At 33.6% G+C, this 16,218-nt stretch overlaps 1 protein-coding gene and 1 pseudogene across 2 annotated transcripts in view; one reads left to right on the top strand and one right to left on the bottom strand.

Annotated features, from left to right (window-relative positions):
* LOC145284721 (uncharacterized) overlaps nt 1-16,218 on the top strand; it is a 251,056-nt gene that overhangs the window by 146,859 nt on the left and 87,979 nt on the right. The gene's annotated exons all lie outside the window — the stretch shown is intronic.
* On the bottom strand, nt 8,177-8,304 carry LOC145285287 (U2 spliceosomal RNA; annotated as a pseudogene).

Raw genomic sequence — 16,218 nt, 5'->3', positions numbered from 1 at the left:
ATTACATACCTAATGTCTTTTATTTGTGAGTCAATAGAATTACATTGATGGAAAGAGAATTGAATAAACATTCCAATGATGTTAATTTAACCCCTTTGCTTTGTAATGCAAGACCAATTGTGACCATGTATTGTTTTTCTGTAGTGAATATGTTTAGGAATTTGATAACTGGAGAGTGGAAATTAATATTTTTATTTGTTTTTTAACAAATGATTTGGAAACTTGAATCTCTAGAATGATATATAAATAGCATTACAAGTACATCGGCAATGTTACATACCTAATGTCATATCTATTTTATTTGTTGGTCAATTTTTGGATCACCAAAAATAAAACTAGCATTTTTTTAGTAAGGCAGATATTTCTTTTATTTGTTTATTACAAAAACAGACTTATAAACAGAACGACTTATAGAAATCTATCTATATTCTTTTTTCATTTTAATATACTTTCCTAGAAATGTTTCTGTTATGTCACAAAAAACTATTTTCTTTACGTCACAAGTGTCACGATCATACATTAATTCCATAGCAAATAGTTTCAACGGGTCGTCTAGTGTGTGTGAGTGTATATATATACTAGCATAGGTGCCCGGCGTTACCCGAGTGTTTGGAGGTGTGTGTTGAGCAAAAAAAAAAAAAAGGTGGTAGTAGGAAAGCAGGGTCAAACCCATGACACAAAAGAGGAAAAGAATGGGTAAAAAAACGTGAAGTCTTTGCTGTTACGACTACCGCCAAACTGGAAGTGACATAGGTTTAAATTAAGGCTAGACAATCGAAAAGAGGGGATGACTTTTAAAAATATCGGCGAAAAAAGCGACCCCTCCCTGTAGAAAAGTGCCCAGTTGAGGGTGAAGAAATTAATGTTTTTAACAAATTTTTCGGTATTTGTCGTCTGAAGGGTCAAGCTTCAAAACGATACTGATCTTGTGAAAATCCATCACCTCTGTCGAAAGTTTTAGGCAGACATGCAAACATACATACATACATTTATATATTGGTAGCTCAAATTTTCGACCCAAACCGATTAAAAAGCTTGCCCTATCTCTGAATACTCTTTATGTAAAATTTCAAATGTTTAGACCAGAAATTGTCTGAGTAATTTGGTAGAGACCGCAGAGGTCAAATTTTTTTTAACTTTGACCTCGATTATAACCCCTTAACATTTATTGTTTTGGGCTCAAATCAAGTTAAGTTAGATCCATGTCCAAGGAACATATATCTAAGTTTCAAGTGTTTAGACCCAAAATTAGCGGAGGAGTTTGAAAGAGTTCTCAAAGGTCAAATCATTGAACTTTGACACCCTAACGGACAAATTTTTGGTCGAAAACCGATTACAAAGATTTTCACAAATCTCAATACCCTGTATATCAAATTTCGAGTCTGTAGACTGAAAATTGACAGTTATTGTGTAGGGAAATGTACATAGACACCTATATAACAAATAAAAGATACTTGTGCACGTATGCTACCATGTTTAAATAATATTATTTAGAAACCCAATCTTAACATGGGGAGTGCAGGGTGTTTTGTTAACTATTTTGTACTTTCACCTAACAATTAAATAGATATTGTGAAACTTGAATTTAATTTGAAAATACTATTTGAAAACAATAGCACCGTAACATAAGTGCATAAGCACCCAAATAAATAGTACCTTATCTTGCCTTTGCAAGATAAGATACTCTTCTACCTAGTTGGATAAGTTTTTAGTGTATTTATTTAATCGAAAAAAGTTTATTTCAACAATTAATGTCGAGCGTTGCACAAGAAAAATAGCCACGTGTTATCTCATGTCTTTGAAATCTCGACAATGACTTAAAAATATACAAAATACTGTTAGAAACACAACCAATAAATGTCCTCATGACATTTATTGGGTAGGTTTCTAATAGTATTTTGCATGATTTTTTTTATTTTTAACTCATTGTCAAGACCATTTTTCCGAATCTATAAAACAAAACTTTTTTTTTTTATTGAGGATATCTAAATAATAATTACTAGCGACCTTTTGTGATCTATAATTATTTTTCTTCATAGTTGCCATCATTCTTAATGTAGTTTTGCCAGCGATAAACGATGTCTGTGCATGAGCGTCTGAATTACGCTTTGTCATACGAGGATTTTTTTAAAGTAAATTCTCTATATTTAACTTTAAAAATTGTGGAGCTATGAAGACGGAAGTGTTACCATAAAAAACGAGCGACCATTTGTGAGCCAAAATTTATTTGTCTACATAATCACCATCATCCTCAATGAAATTTTGCAGGAATTGAATGACGCATATTTGCTACTGACGCACGTCCATAATAGAGGTTTCTTTCTTATAGCCTCGCACCGTCAATATCTGCAACAGATAGAGGAAATTTCAAGCCATGAATGCATACGTTCAGTCATCATAAAATAGCAATTTGCAATCGCCTCTGATTCATTCGAGCTGAATAAAAAATAGAAGGCATTATTTTTGGAACGCCTCTCGTAGATATACTTTATATTATATATTTTTATTTACCTTACTTTCTCCAACGAATGATCAACGAACATAATAGACACCATGTACCAATCTCGTTCAACAAAATATGTGTGTGTGTGTGTGTGTGGTTAAATAGCTGCATTCAATTAAAAGTGCGTATGTATATATAAAGTAGATAAAAGATTTAATCTTTCAACAATACTTGTACCCGATGGCTCATTTTAAGACAGCACGATAATATCAATCACACAGGAAGTAAACAACAACGCCGCCGGCTTCCTATCGGGTCGACTCTTCCTCAACGCCTTGATCTGAACAAAGGCCAATTTGGTCAAGAAATGGACCAATGTGTTTGCCTTTCCTCAAAGCAAGCATATTTAAAAGAGCAACGAATCTCAGAAAACGTACCGAATGATCGTATCTACTTTCGCTATTGTCTGGGGTATGTGCTAGTGAACCGGACGAATTTAGGAAAACTTGTCTCCGGAAAACTCGTACCCGGAAAACTCTTACCCGGAAAACGCATTCATTTTTGCTTGGTAGGAAATCGATATTTATTCAATAATGGACCAGTTTTCCTACCAAAACAAAAATGAACGAGTTTTCCAGGGAGGAGTTTTCCGGGGACGATTTTTTCGAGCACCAAACCAGACACTTAGAAGGACTGGACTTCGTTTATATTGTAAAGGGGACTTGCCGAGTTATGGATTTTCAGGTAATCGACTTCCATAAAGAACGATATGAGCGGACTTATACGTTGTAAAAATTAAATAACAAAGGTTTTGCAGTTTGGCATTTAGAACTACTTTATTCAGTTGTTTTGAAAAAAAAAATCTTCGAATTACTATCGATTTAACACTAAATTATCAGATTATTTTTAACTGACTTGTTCAATTTTTAGTTGTGTCCAGTTTGCTAGGTACATTTACTACATTAATAAAATGAATTCGTTTTCCCCTTTAACTTCAGACACCATATGATTATAAACACAGGCGCTATATGTAATTCTGAAATAACCACACTTCTTGCCAATATTGCTGAGATGTTTCCTGGAATTAACAGTCACTTTCATTTTCAGAAATTCCTAAGTGAATACAGGCAAATCTTAATCTCGCAAAAATAAAAGAGAAAAGTTAGGTGTAACTTTCGCTTACAAATAAAAATCTACTACCACTACCCTATAAACACCAGGACTTCTCCTTCATTGGTTACATTTTTCGAATCAGTCCATCATTGTTTCATATTCTTATTAAATACGAACCGCTCCCTCCAGTTTCAAAACATACGCCGTTTATATTTTTAATTTTGGATACTTATAGGATGTTTATGTCCGCGCATACGTATGTCTATGTGGGTCTGTATATGAAATATAGAAAGAGGGCCGGGAGGGAAGAGAATAGAAAAGGAGAAAAAGAAGGAAAAGAAGAAAAATGTCCTTTACTTTCAGAGAATGACTAATGCATTCCGTTTCTGTTAAAAGAAACCAAGAATAAGCATTCTTAAGATGCTTCAATTCTATTCGACTATTATCTCCGAACACTAAAGAATTATTGCGTCTCTTATTCCTTCATTTATGAAAAATGCCTTCTATTACAAAAAAAAACAAAACTATACTATTGGGATAACATGAGTCATTCGAGGATAATTGGTAATGAGATTGAATGAATGTCAGTCAAAAGATGAAGAGCACTATTTGAGTACTAAAATTAATCAACGGTATGAACTAAATTTCATTACTTATAGGCAAATTTATGGGCAGTATTTGTTGACATTGTATTCGGAACCGACCACATTATAACCTGCAGGAAAGCTAATTCGCGATAATGTGTTCACAATTTTTTTGACAAAAAGGCTTCCTTCGTGAAAACTCCGTCTGCCTCTACAACATGGATGAATACAAGGCAGTCTTTTTCGTTGTCGAAACTAGTTTTTGCTGTGAATGCCGTACGAGAAGTTTGGAATTTAATACCATGTTCAATTTCAGAAGAGTTTCCGATAGGTGGCTAATCTGTATAAGTCTTTGAGATGAAAAATAGTTTTTGGTGGGTAGCTGATATATAAATCTTGGATGTTTTTTTTTTTTTTTTTTTTTTTTTTTCAGGCACACAACAAAAATATTTCTCGTGTGGACACGAAAAATTATGTGTGTGAATTCTAAAAGGTCCAATATTTTTAGGGGGTAATTCTGGTCTCTGATTGGTTGCTAGCAGAACGTGACTCCATTTGATTGGTCAGTTTCTATCGCGCGTGTCTATAAGTAGGTCTTTCCGATTTTCTTTAATCATATTCCTTTATTATATCAATAATATTGCAACAAGAAGGAATCAAAGATTGGAGCTCAGTTGAGCACCTCCCATGGAATCGCTTGAATTAAATTTAAAGTTACAGAAGTCAAGTATCATGTAATAGAACCTACTGTTGATTTTATAGGCTGGGTCCTTCTGCTTATGCAAATGCAATTGTGAGGTTTGATTTTTTTAAGTGTTAACTTTGGTCAAAATCGGACTTCCTTCTTAAATCGGATTTTTGAATTATCGGTTTCTGATACTTATCAGATGCAACCAGATACAAAACCTACACAAGAACAGTCCCAGACACATCAAGTACTTTTCGTGTGAAATTTTAAAAAAATTGAACCTGCTGTTTCTGAACTCTCACACACACATACGGTCCCTTCTGACCATGCTGTGAGCGTTCTATTCAGCATAAATGAAGGCACAATCATATTATTCTACTTTTTTTTATCAAAACTGTATCGCGTCCTTATTAAAATAATAACTTTGATATATTTCCTGGGCTGATTATTTCATTACAAACACACCGGTCAATTAACTACCATGTTATCATTTTTCATAATCATTGAATATGTTACTATGTTCGACAATAATTTTTCATAATTTCAACCCACATTATTGCCCCTCCCTAAAATATTAAATTTGATATATTTTATCGGCTGATTATTTTATGAAAAAAAATACAACTATCAATTAACTCACATTTTATCATTTTTAATAATTCTTGGATATGGTACTAATTTTGACAATTTTTCATCATTTAAACTCACCATATCGCACACCTTACTAAAATAATAACTGATATATTGTCTAGGCTGATTATTTCCTTACAAACACACATCAATCAACTCACATTTCATCATTTTTCGTAATTTTTGGATATGTTACTAATTTCGACAATATTTTTTCATAATTTAAACTAACGTTGTCGCCCAACATTACTAAAATAATAACTTTGATACATTTGCTAGGCTGATTATTTCATTACAAACACTAATCAATTAACCTCCATTTCATCATTTTTCATAATTCTTGGGTATGTTACTAATTTCGACAATCACTTTTCATAATTTATACCCACATTATCGCCCCCTCCTTAATAAAATAATAACTTTGAAATATTGTCTGGGCTTATTATTTTATTACAAAAATATTAATGCATGAAATCACATTTAATCAGTTTTCATAATTCTTAGATATGTTACTTTCAACAATCATTTTTCATAATTTTAACCCCCATTTTCGCCCATCCCTCTTTACTAATTAATAACTTTGATATATTGTCTAGACTGATTATTTTATTATAAACACACCAATCAATTAAATCACATTTTGTCATTTTTCGTAATTCTTGGATATGTTACTAATTTCGATAATAATTTTTTATACTTTAAACCATCCTCGTCGCCCTCTCTTACTAAAAAATTATTTTGATATATTGTCTGGGCTGATTATTTCATAAAAAACACAACTATCAATTAACTCACACTTCATAATTTTTCTTAATTCTTAGATATGTTACTCATTTCGACGATTATTTTTAATATTTTAACCCACATTATCAACCCCCCACTACTAAAATAATCTTTGATATATTATCTGGGATGATTATTTCATTTCAAACACACCAATCAATTAACTCACATTTTGTCATTTTTCATAATTCTTGGATATGTTAATAATGTCGACAATCATTTTTCATCATTTTAACCCGCATCATCGCCCCACTTACTAAAATAATAACTTTGATATATTAGCTGGTCTGATTATTTCATTGCAAACACACTAATGCATTAAATAACATATTACATTTTTCATAATTCTTTGATATGTTACTAATTTTAACAATTATTTTTCATAATTTTAACCATACTTATCGCTCTCACTTACTAACATAATTACTTTGATATATTTCCTGGGCTGATTATTTTATTATAAACACACAATCGATTAACTCACATTTAATCGTTGTTCATAATCCTGGATATGTTACTAATTTCGACAATAATTTTTATAATTAAAACCCCACATTATGCCTCTCCCTCGTACTTATATAATATATTTGATATATTGTCTGGGTTTATTATATCATTACAAACACACCAATCAAGTAATTCATAATTCTTGGATATGTTACTAATTTCAACAATAATTTTCATAACTTTAACCCACTATGTCGCTTCCCATTAGTTAAATAATAACTTTGATATATTGCCTGGGCTGATTATTTCATTACAAACAAATCCATCAATTCTGGGTATTCTCATAGTATATATGTTTCACCTATCTCATCCAATCCCGGGTGACGCTGCATATTCTGCTAATATATATCGTTCACCTATGTCATTCGATCCCGGTCGACGCTGGGTATTTTGCTACTATATAGTAGCAAAATACCCACCTATCTCGTTCAATACTGGACGATGCTTTCTGATAGTATATATTTGCACATCTCATTCAATCCCGGGACTGACTTCATATCCGCCTCCCCACTGTTGAAAATATACATTAAATAAAGTAATGTTTTAATCATAAACTGTTTCAGCCATTTCCGGGACCGACTTTATATCCCAAACCCACTGCTAAAAATATATATGAAATAATGTAATGTCTAAATAGTAAACTGTTTCAGCCGTTTCTGGAACTGACTTATAATCCCCAACCCACTGTTGAAGATATACATGAAATAAAGTAATGTATAAATCGTAAACTTTTTCAGCCATTTCCGGGACTGACTTCTTATCACTGTTAAAAATATACATTAAATAAAGTAATGTGCAATGCGTAAACGGTTTCATCCATTTTCGGGACTGATTTAATATCCCCCACCCCACAGTTAAAAATATACATGGAATAAAGTAATGTTTAAATCTTAAACGGTTTGAGTAATTTCCAGGACTGACTTCATATCCCGTAACCTACTACTTAAAATGTACTTGAAATAAAGTAATGTTTAAATCATAAACTGTTTCAGCAGCTTTTCGAAAGTAATACATAAAAACATTAACACGGTTAGGGATTAGGCAACCATTGCTTCAACATGAATTTCTGAGTGTAGTATCAGTTTCAGCATTCCAGTTACTTAAGTCTCCCCTTTTTTGGTTTTGGTTGATGGAGGAAAATCCTTCATTACTGATACAATTTTTATTTTTGTTATTGACCAGAGTACCCCTTTTGGGGAGCTGGTTTCCCCCTAAATTTATAACCGGCCTCATGTCCAATTTCGCCCTTGTCGGGAGGCAAGTAAACAAAAAAAAAAAATCAGAACGGACATTTTCCAGGGCATTTTATAATTAAATCAGAAATAACTTTTTCCAGTTACATTTTTAATGTTAAAACTTTGTTACATTAAACATAGTACCTATTCACAATGCCACCCACGGGACAGATTTAGACACCAGGGTCGTTTTTTAACGTGGGCAAAAAATTGTCTTAGTCGTAAAGGATTTCTCATCCACTGAGAGAGAAGAAATTGAAATGTCGCATCTGAAGAACAGATACTACACTTTGATCTTAGCCAAAAGGCCAAGAAAGACAAATTATTTTTATTAGCTTTGCCTCAACAGCGACACCAATTTTTTTTTTTTTAATTTTTTTTGGAATATTCCACTTTCCTTTTTTAGGGATGCACAGCAATAAGCGTAATAATATAATTATGCGGTCGATAAAGAATTTCATTGTAATGCATTTTGTAAATTTTTACCTTGTTTCCACCTTAACATTTTTCTTTAAAATGGCTACCTTTAAAGGTTTTCGGGTATGCTAAAAACGAATATCACATTTAAATTTTCCGCAAATAAGTAGCTTTCTAGATATTAAGCAATGTCATTTCTTATTTTATTGCTGGTGGCCATCTCGGTACGCGCATTTGAGCATAGTTTCTTAGGGTTGCGTTTGTGCACTCCAAGATGGCCACCTGCGACAACATAAGAAATGGCATCACTTAATATCTGAAAAACTACTTATTTGTAGAAAATTTAAATGTGATATTCGTTTTCAGTGTACCCTAAAATAAGGTAAAAACAAGGTAAAAAAAATATTGTTTTATTTCTTTGTTTACATAGTTGAATTTTCAGTAAAACAAGAATAGAAATGACAAAAATTACCATCAACTGGTGAATATATAGTTGTTTTTCAGGATTCCTGGTATCCTGGTACTGAAAGTTACATCGAGGATTCATGTAGAGTACGATTTATGGTTGCATTTCGGAAAATAGGAGTATATTTTGGGCCAGATAGAGAGGATTTACAAAATTGAAAAGGTGCTAAAATGCATAAGATCTGGTCAACTATGGGAATTTCCATCTTTTACAGAAATCCAAAATCTATGAAAAATATTCTTTGATTTATTTCTGAGATTAATTCATATCTACTCAATTGTGAGGGGAGTAGTAAATACCGGCCATGAATGCTCTTTAGGCATTCAATGGCTGCACTCTAGATTAAGCTCTCCTTTGGTGGGGAGGCAGGTAAATACCTACTCTCGAAGCCATATTTAAATACCACTATAATACTTAGTTTTGTTTATGAATAGACACCTATTGTATGATACTATGTGCCAGTTTAAAAAAAAAAAGAAATTTGTACATCTTAATTTATAATTCATGGCTTATGGTAAAAAGATACATCAGATTTGACTGCATAATCAGAAAGAGCACAGAATTTTACATAAGAGTACCAAGTTTCATGAGAATAGCTTGAAAAATAAATAAATGGTGGCGAAATTACCAATTTTCTTGAAATGTTGAGGGCCGTAATTTAGCCCACTTTTTTAAAAGAAAAATGTCCACAGAAAAGCCTAAATTTTGACACTTAAAATTCTCATAACTTTTAAATTAGTGGTGGTATTTGCATAATTCAAACGGTTTTAAGCATCTTTTATGTAGCTCTTTTTATGCAAGTCCATTAAACAACAATTATCTAAAAAGAAAAAAAATCAACTTTTCATGCTAAGAAAATACTCTTGGAAAATCCATTATCTCCTAGGGGTCATGTGTTTATAGAAAAGGCGTTATAGCTGTGACGGGATGATTGTCCAGATTTCTGCATGACCTTAACATGCAAGATGGTGCCATGCAATCGCTTGCTCGGACATTTGCAAAGGCTCATTCTTGGGATCAACGTTACCCCAATGTTATGCGTAGACAACCAAGATGGCACCGGCCCATTGTGTTGTGACCACTCAGGTGTGACACTAGTGTAGAATAAATGGGGTCAACAGAAGTAACATTTTGACCAATTAAGATGTTCCCATAGCGGTAGTATCAAGATATCTGGTTAGGGCCTTTAGAGTTGTATGAAATAGAAGTTCCCTGATTTTGGTTGCCTCGACATCCCAGCAGGGGATGGAATTGCCACATAATACCTCACCAATAATTGAGAATCTGCTAGCCACCGGGGGATAGTACAAATTGTTAAGTTTGTTAGGGTGTGGATTTGTCTCCTGTTGCAATATTTTTGTCTTATAACGGGGTATGATCCCGCACAGTCGGGAGATTCTATTTATAAACAATGCTGCTAGGAACTGACAAATCGAATTAATTCATGTTCTGCTACCAACCAATCAGAAACCAGAATTGCTCCATAAATATTAAATCTTTCTGGAGCAACTTTGCATACGTTTTCTTTCTGTTAACATGGGAATAATCTTTTGCTCTGTGGATTCCAACTCGAGAACTGTCTACTGAGAACCAATTACCTCCAGGACTTGTCGAACAACTAACCATCGGAAACTGTTCTGAAACTAAACATGGCTTACACTTCTAGAGGTTATGGGCCCAGCGTGCGTCTTTATTTCGATAGATCTGAATCAAAATTCAAATTGGGGGAAGTGAAATTTTTAAGATATCCACGAATTCAAAAGCTACACAAAGTACTCCAGGCACATCCGAAAACAGAAACAACCCCGACTTCATTGAAAAGAGCGCAACTGTTTTTGCGGAATTAATACAGTGCTTAGATGACCAAAGTCTATCACTGGTAATGAGAGAAGCCCAGGACAATGGCTGCAAAGCATTGAACATATTGAGAGCATTATTTATCGAAAAAAAAAAAATTCTTTATATACTGAGCTGACCCCTCTAAAACGAATGGAAGCTGAAACCATTACAGATTATAAGAGCCAAAATGTTTGAAGTTATTAGTGACAGTCTGTTAATTTCTATGGTCCTCAAAGAATTACTAAGTGATTTCAAGCCATTTACCACCGTGATAACCCAGAAAGAAAAATCCCAGGACTTTTAGTCAATTCAAGCTGGCACTCAGAAGTTACGAGGAAACTGAGAAAATGATCACAGAAAAAAACGAATCTGCAAATATTGTGAAATTTAAAAATGCACACATAAAAACACCATAATTAAATTATACCCCTGCTGGGAATAAAAACCGCAATTTTGCCAAAAACAATTTTTCTCCTAAGAAAAGTACAAAAATAATTTGCTATAATTGTGGCTGGCCTAATCACAAGAGTTTCCAATGTAGATACAGGACTTTCAAAGGAGACGCCATTAAAAAGGTGGAGAGTTCCGTTAGCGAACATACATTTTTATTTTCATGTACGTTTGACGCTTCAACAAACTAATAGTTTTCTTGACGTTTGTGATGCAGCGGCACATGTGATTATGAAGGAATCTGATTTTATCAATTTTGATCCCAACTTTAGGCCTCAGAATCATTTTGTAGAACTTGCTGATGGCAGTCGAGTAAACGATATGGTTTTGAAAAGAGGTCCTGCTAAAATCTTGCTAAGGAACAATATTCTGTATTCTAGAAAATGCTCTTCTAATCCCAAAATTTAAACAAAATATATTTTCTGTACAAGCTGCCATTAAACAAGGTGCAAATATAAACTTTAGCCCCAATAAATCAAAACTCGTGTACCCGAATGGAACTGTATTCAAAATTAAAGAAAATGGAAGACTGTTATTTAAGTAGCGTAGTTCCATCGAAAACCGCCTAGCATGATTTACAGACATGGCATAAAATTCTTGGGCACTGCAATGTTCCTGAGATCAAAAAATTGCCGACTATAGTCGATGGAATGAAAATAAAACTTTCCCTGCGACGTTTGTACGCAGGGAAAAATGACAAACTATCAAAACAAGATATTAGACAAGGCCACAAAAATCCTATCACTGGTGCATTGTGACTTGAACGGCCCCGTGGAACCGATGGCCAGAGAACATTATAGATATGTGTTGAATTTCATGGATGACCATTCAGGTTTAATAATGGTTTATTTTTTAAAGAACAAATTTGATACCTTGCTTCCAACTAAAAAATATTTAGCCAACATGGCTCCGTACGGTGAAGTAAAGTGTATTCATTCTGACAGAATTCACTAATAAAGACTTTGCACTTTTACTAATTAACCATTGTATCAAACATGAAAAATTGACCCTTGGATCGACACACTAAAATGGGAGTCCAGAAAGAGCAAGGTGGACACTTTTGAAATGACAAGATGTATACTCATTGAATCAAAACTCCCCAAAAACCTCTGGTCGTATGCACTTATGGCGGCTGCCTATATACACAACAGGTGCTTCAACAAAACACTATCTAAAACCCCATATGAGGTTTTATGCGGTAGAAAAACAAATTTAAGCCAAATAGATGTATTTGGTTCAACTTGCTTCGCATATATAGATAAAGAGTAAATTAAATATTAAAACTGATAGAGGTATATTTCTTAGGTATGATAAAATCAGTCCAGCCAATTTAGTATTTTTTCCAGAGAAAAAAAAGAATCCAATGTGTAAAATTCACAGACACATCTAATTTTAAAGACGAAACCCCATTATATGAAGAGGATGAAATTATATTTCCTTAAATTATTAAAACAAACGAAGACAATGAAGATGACGGGGACAAGAGTATCCATGATGATGATGATGTTAAAGTCAAAAGAAATAGAAAACAGCCCAATTTTTTTTGTGGTCGACAATATGAAAGATTATCAAATCGACTATTGCTATTTCATGGAAAATATGCCAAAAAGCTTTAACGAAACAATTAATTCAGAACATTGTGATCAATGGAAATTAGCCATGATAAAAGAAATAGATGCTTTGACTGAAAATACTACCAATACGGTAGTACCTCTCCCAAAAGATAAACATGTTATTTCTGCAAGATGGGTCTTTACAAAAAAGACTACCGCATCAGGTGTTGAACAGTACAAAGCTAGATTTGTTGCTAAAGGATACTCTCAGATTTACGGTATAGAATATTTTTCTACGTCTTCACCGACCACAAACCTAATGACAATAAGAATTTTATTGCAAATCGCATCGTTAATATCCATCAAATGGATGTAAAAAATGCTTATTTGAATGCCCCAATAGACTGAAATTTATATTACCCCTACAGAGGGATTTATAATGAAAAAATAAAAATAGCGTGTGGCGACTTCACAAATCATTGTACAGTCTAAAGCAGAGTGCTCAGTGTTGGAATACAGTATTTCATAATTATATGATTAAATAACAATTTAAACAATGCCCAGCAGACCCCTGTTTATATACCCAACGCAAAGACAATAAACTACTGATTTTGGTATTATAGGTTGATGATATTTTAATCACATCAAATTGTGACATAATGTTGACCGATGTTAAGGACAGATTAAGTAAAAGATTTAAAATGACTTATCTTGGCAAAATATCCTGGTTTTTGGGCATAGAATTTACTCAAAGGAAAAGACTTATTACAATGAATCAATCAAGATACATTGACAAAATACTATTAAAATTTGTAATGGGAGAGTGCAAGAAACTCTCTACACCAGTTGAAAATGATATTGATAAAAATATACACACCGAATCTGAAATAATAGATGATAAATTATACCAAGAGATCATAGGATCATATTTAATGACTGCGACGATACCCGATATATGCTATACAGTAACAAAACTATCACGAAAATTATCAAGACCGACAATGAAGGATTTAAACAGAGCTAAACAAGTCCTTCGTTATTTAAAAGGAACTAAGGAACATAATTTAGTATTTAGAAAATCAAAAAATCCCCCAAAATAAGGATTTTCAGATGTAGATTGGAAACAATGAAGATCGAAAAAGTATATCTGGATATTGTTTCAGACTATCAGAAAATGGGCCTATTATTTCATGGAAATCTAAAAAGCAACAGATTGTATCTCTCTCTACATGTGAAACAGAATTTATCGCGATTATACACATGACCCAGGAAGCACTCTACCTTAAAAATATCCCAAAGACTATTTTAGGGCCAGAATTAACTAAAAGCCCTTTAGTAATTGTGATAATCAAGCCCGTATAATCTTAGCACAGAATACAATAATCAAAGATCTAAGCATATAGATATAAAATACCATTTCATAAAAAACAAGGTAAAAAAGGAATCCATTATTTTGAATTACATACCATCAGAACAAAATATGGCTGATGTATTCACGAAACCCGCAATAAGAATAAAGTTAAAGCATTTTGCTTCAAACCTTGTTAGGGGATTTGACTTTGAATAACTTTTCACGAGCCTGTGTGTATATAAATTTCTATATATTGAAAAAAAAAAAATATTAAACTGCATCCATTTTGTTTGTATTAACACTTTAATCTACTAATGCGTAACTAATACTTTTACTGAAATAAAAAAAAAAAAAGGAAAATAAAAAGGGAAAAGCGTGAAGGGAAGAAAAAAAAAGTCAATTTTTTTAAAACATTCTTTGTAAGTTTTCTTTTTGACAAATAATTTTTGCATCACTTTTTTGCAAACTTTGCGATAAATATGTTTTGCATGCTTATTTTAAGGCATGCATAAATTACAATTGACTTTTATTTTTTATGCACATTAGTTTTCTTTCTTATTTATCAAAAATGTCCTCTTTTTATTTATTTTTTTTTTGCATTGTTTTAATCAACAAAAAACCCCTCTGCTTTTAAACGGGTACATATTGCATGTATATTTATATGTATATTTTTTTATATGTATGCGTTTTTGAACAAAGCTGAATAATCAAATTTAAGAAACGGCTTCCTTTTTTCATATGCCCATCCGTTTTTAAGGTAAAAATATATTTTTTGAGAGAATAAACCAAAGAGACTTCCCCATTATAAAAAAAATGGGAGGGGGTGCAATATTTTTGTCTTATAATGGGGTATGATCCCGCACAGTCGGGAGATTCTATTTATAAACGATGCTGCTAGGAACTGACGAATCAAATTAATTCACATTCTGCTACCAACCAACCAGAAACCAGAATTGTTCCATAAATATTAAACCTTTTTTTAGCAACTTCTTCATGTCAACACAGGAAGAATCTTTTGCTCTGTGGATTCCAACTCGAGAACTGTCTACTGAGAACCAGTTACCTCCAGGACTTGTGTAGAACAACTAACCATCGGAAACTGTCCTGAAACTAAACATGGCTTACACTTCTAGACCTCCTTTCCATGACTCTGGTTTAATGGTTGTGGCCCAACGGATCTGAAGTCCATGTGGATCTGTATGTTAAATGGTATGTTGGAAATTAGTGCGCTGACCACCAGATATGCTGTAGCTAAGGGGTTTTCTGTTGTGTCCCCCAGAATTAGTATTGTGATTGAATGTCTATAATGAGAGGGAGTAAGGCCTGGGATGTTGAAGTTTTGTGGTGTTACCTGTGGGAAGAAGAGCTTGTCTGTAAGGTCAGGGATGATGATTTGTACATGCTGATAAGGCAAAGGGCCTTAGTTTGTGTTGTTTTAGCTGATTACCGAGGATTTTATAGACCACAAGTAGTGTCGACGAAAGCAGAGAGACGCTTCTGGAACTGGAAATTTGGTTTTGTGAAGAGGTCATTAGGTCATAATTGACTAAGTCGTCGTTTCGACATGGCACAAGGATTAGTGCCACATGGCATTAATTGACAAATAGTTTGGCCTTGTCTGATGCTGACGAGATGACCTCTGGTCCATTGATAATGGTTGGGATAGAAAACACGCTTCTGTTCAGGATCCTATTTATTTGCCAAAACTGGTAGGAACCAAGCCGCTAAGTCGTCGTTTCGACATGGCACAAGGATTAGTGCCACATGGCATTAATTGACAAATAGTTTGGCCTTGTCTGATGCTGACGAGATGACCTCTGGTCCATTGATAATGGTTGGGATAGAAAACACGCTTCTGTTCAGGATCCTATTTATTTGCCAAAACTGGTAGGAACCAAGCCGCTGATTAGCTACTTTGGATTTAACGGACTGAGCATATAGCTCTCTTGCATTTTTTATTACTCTTTTACAGTGGTTGCTGGCGGTCCTGAAAGCAGCTTTAGTCTCTGCATCTATTACGTTGGTAGCTATGGAAAAAGTGATTTCTGTGCGTGATGGTAGCAGCACATTCTGGTGAGAACCATGGCTGGCTGTTAGGTTTTTGTTGGAGTTTTTTAGATGGTATGAATCAGTCTATGCCTACAATTAACCATTCGGTC

The sequence above is a fragment of the Euprymna scolopes genome, chromosome 9 (assembly GCF_053919585.1).
Source record: "Euprymna scolopes isolate OS-2025 chromosome 9, ASM5391958v1, whole genome shotgun sequence".
Lineage (NCBI taxonomy): Eukaryota > Metazoa > Mollusca > Cephalopoda > Sepiida > Sepiolidae > Euprymna > Euprymna scolopes.
This window is presented reverse-complemented; position numbering and strand designations above follow the sequence as displayed.